The following is a 4,545-nucleotide window of genomic DNA, read 5'->3' on the forward strand; positions in this document are numbered from 1 at the left end:
AAGGCAGATATGGATCGTTCTATGTGTAAGAAGTGCCTTTCGAAATATGCTTTATTCATGACAACTGATATTGTTATATGGGTGTGCTACTTTGTTATGTTATACCTAATTAATGTCTTTTTATGTTATTGATTTGTTAAATAAATAATATATAGAATAAATAAATAAATATATAATAAATATTACTTTGACTAAATAGTTACGAGTTTACAATGAAGATGTGTTTTGCAGTAGAATAGTCAGATTAAAAAAAACAACATGGAAATCACTGGAAATAGCTTTTACCACATTGTTAAAAAAATCCGCTTTATTTTTGTTTGTTTGTACGTATGTAAGCAAGACGGAAAATGAAGTCATGCAAAATGACATCATGCGGACGTAAACTAATCATAAACATAACACCCACACGACGGACATAGAATAGGTGGACAATAAGGCCCGAATAAGAAAGATATGTAGACGGCGCGAAAGTCCATATCAAAAGCCGAACAATAATGACGTATTGTTTAATCTTTTGATCTCTCATCGGATCGAAAAATAAGATTTTTAAAGTGATTTTTAAAGGATAATGAAGTCATTATTATTTCGAGAGTTTGATAATAATCATTTTGATAGCTAATTTAATTTTGTAGACAGTTATGATGTTAAGTTTTAAAAACACATTTACACGAATTGACTTGTCCTGTCGATGTATGAAATGCCTGATCTCAGTGATAATGTGTGTTGACTGCCTGTCACACAATAGAAAATCACATCATCGTGATGAAATAAACTAGCAATACTAGTAGGGCTCAGGTCTTCTAGTGCGGTAGTTTGATAATGTATATTAGTCTAAATTGCCGTGCAGCAGTCGGAAGAGGATCCCCGGTTCTAGTATGGTCAATTGATGGTACAACATCTTAAAGATTATTTTTGGCTCCCCACTGTTAAGTTTTGTTCCAGCTTTTACCTCTGCTCTGGGTTACTGATCAAGGGCTTTTTACCCCAAACGAAAAAGTATAGAACTCGGCAGAGACATCATCCAAAAATTAACCCTTTGCATGCTGGGAAATTTGTCGTCTGCTAAAATGTCGTCTGCTGAATTTCTAAAATAAGTATTTTCTTCATTTTTTTTCAAAGAATACTATCAGAATAGCAAACAGTTTGGATCCAGATGAGACGCCACGTTCTGTGGCGTCTCATCTGGATTCAAACTGTTTGCAAAGGCCTTTACAATTCGGTTCCCGCACTGAAAGAGTTAAATGTAAATTGCTATGGTCAGGTTTCAAGAACATTTGCCAAATATGTGGCTTTGAAGTGTTATCATTTTAAAAAGATCAGAATGGACATGCCACTGCATACAAAATACGATCTAAAAATGGGAGAGACATAAATGAACACAACATATGTCTATTTGTGACTGATGCCCCCACATTTCGATTTTGTCTCAAAATTAAGCTTATGTAAAACGCAAGCTGTTGATGGTAAAATTGTGTTTTTAACCTAAATGTTTTATCAACTTTTATGGCAAGCTTTGAAGTGTGACTTTTAAGGTAAGGAAACGTGTTTCAAATTATTTGAGAATCCATCAATATTATGATAAAGCTTTGACAAAGACAAGAATTATTAAGCTGTTTAATGACCAATTTGACTGTTAACTTTTAAGCGTGACCTTTACCTTGAGAAAGAGAAAAGGTTACTACTAGATATTGGTTACTACTAGATATTAGTTACTACTAGATATTGGTTACTACTAGATATTGGTTACTACTAGATATTGTTACGATACACATTCTGACCAAGTTTCATCAAGATTGAGTCATACATATCATACATGTGTCATCTAGAGTGGTTACAAGTTTAAAACAATAAGATTCGACCTTGTAATCTAGGTTTTGGATGCACATGATCCAGAATTCAATTTGGCCTAGATATTGTCAAACTAAACATTCTTACAAAGTTTATCAAAATGATTCATAAATGTAGCCTCTTGATAAGTAACAAGGTTTTTATAAGAGGACATTGCGACCTACTTTTGGAGGCATGTGACACAGATTTGAACAAGCAAATTCGTTGAATTGATATCCCCCGCCAATATGCTTCTGGACACAAAACTTAATGTTTTATATTTGACACTCAAAAAAGAATTTTTTCAAGATACAAAGGGCCATAACTCCCTTATTAACAGATGGTGTACAATGCCATTTGGCGTACATCATCCTCTTATCCACGTAATCCCCCAAAGCACTTCCAAGATATGGCTCCGGACGGACGAAAAGACGGAAGGACGGACAACGCCAAAACAATATCCCTCTGCCTATGGCAGGGGATAATAACAGTGCCTTGATATAGTCAAGATGAATATTTTGACTAAGTTTCATCAAGATTGGATACACTATCTGACCTCTATAGTGATAACCAGCTATAAGTTGAGGACGCACACCACACACTTGACACCGCAAGACGCTGGAGGTAAGGTGATGACAATAGCTCCCCTTGAGCACTCAGTGCATAGGTGAGCTTAAAACCACTATTCTTATTTAATGTATTTTATATCAAAGCAAACTTTAAAATCATGCCAAAACAAAAACAAGAGCACCGCCTTGCGGGTGCAGACCGCTCATCTATTTTCTTTTTAAAGGTGAAGGGACTCTCATTTTCAATCACAAAGGAGGGAGGAGTGGAGTGAAGAGGGGTGTATAGTGTGGGGTTGTGGACATTTATTACACTATCTTCCAAAAAAGCGAAAAAAAAAAAAAAAAAAAAAAAAAAAAAAAAATGGGGGGGGGGGGGGGGGGGTATAGTGTGAGGGTGTGGTGATAATTTGTGAGATGATCTTAAAAAAAATCAAAAAAAAAAAATCAAAAAAAAAAATTTGGGGGGTGGGGTGGGGTGGGGGGGGGTGGGGTGGGGGTATAGTGTGAGGGTGTGGTGGTCATTTGTGAGATGATCTTAAAAAAAAAAAAAAAAAAAAAAAATTAAAAAAAATTGGGGGGGGGAGGGGGGAGGGGGGGAGGGGGGGGAGGGCACGGGGGATGGTTTGGGTGAAGTCTATAGTGGTATGTCAGGTAAGAGTAGTTTCATCAAAGTATCAATCAAATCTAATCATAAATAAAGAAGTTATGGCAATTTTAGCAAAATTTAATAATTTGACCTTGAGAGTCAAGGTCATTCAAAGGTCAAAGTAAAATTCAAGTTGCCAGGTACAGTAACCTCATGATAGCATGTAAGTATTTGAAGTTTGAAAGCAATAGCCTTGATACTTCGAGTGGATCGAAACACAAAATTTAACCATATATTAAAAGTTACTAAGTCAAAAAAGGGCCATAATTCCGTAACAATGACAACCAGAGTTATGCAACTTGTCCTTTTACTGTACCCTTATGATAGTTTGTGAGTGTTCCAAGTATGAAAGCAGTATCTATGATACTTTAGGGGTAAAGTGACCAAAACATAAATCTTAACCAAATTTTCAATTTTCTAAGTATAAAGGGCCCATAATTCCGTCCAAATGCCAGTATGAGTTACATAACTTTGCCTGCACCGTCCCCTTATGATAGTTCATAAATCTTGCAAGTATGAAAGCAATAGCTTTGATACTGTAGGAATAAAGTGGACCTAAACACAAAACTTAATCATATTTTCGATTTTCTAAGTATAAAAAGGGCACATAATTCTGTCAAAATGCCAGTCAGAGTTACATTACTTTGCCTGCACAGTCCCCTTATGATAGTTAGTAAGTGTTGCAAGTATGAAAGCAATAGCTTTGATGCTTAAGGAATAAAATGGACCTAAACACAAAACTTAACCAAAATTGTCAATTTTCTAAGTATAAAAAGGGCACATAATTCTGTCAAAATGCATGCCAGAGTTATCTAACTTTGCCTGCCCAGTCCCCTCATGATAGTTAGTAAGTGTACCAAGTTTGAATGCAATAGCATTGATACTTACTGAGAAAAGTGGAACTAAACGCAAAACTTAACCAAAATTTTCCATTTTTTAAGTATAAAAAGGGCACATAATTCTGTCAAAATGCACGCCAGAGTTATCTAACTTTGCCTGCCTAGTCCCCTCATGATAGTAAGTAAGTGTACCAAGTTTGAATGCAATAGCATTGATACTTTCTGAGAAAAGTGGACCTAAACGCAAAACTTAACCGGACGCCGACGCCAACGCCAACGCCAACGCCAACGCCAACGCCGACGCCGACGCCAAGGTGATGACAATAGCTCATAATTTTTTTTCAAAAAATAGATGAGCTAATAAACTTTAAAAGCCCATGTGACCTTGACCATGAAACTGTTGACCTCAAAATCAATGTATCGTTCTTCCCACATCAAGGTTTCTTGATGAATTAAACATTTTTTAAATTCAATATTATTTCAGAATACAGCATCATCAAGTACCTGTCAATCTGATGAGACCACAACATTTTTTTCGTTCTATCTTTTCAAACTCTAATCCTTGGAACTAGAATTAGGTATCATGTTTGACAATCATTGACAATACAAGAATGAAAGAGAATTTTTAGCTTCAAAACTTCTTAGCAGAAAAAAATCACAGCAC

This window comes from Dreissena polymorpha, chromosome 16 (genome assembly GCF_020536995.1).
Source record: "Dreissena polymorpha isolate Duluth1 chromosome 16, UMN_Dpol_1.0, whole genome shotgun sequence".
Taxonomy (NCBI): Eukaryota; Metazoa; Mollusca; class Bivalvia; order Myida; family Dreissenidae; genus Dreissena; species Dreissena polymorpha.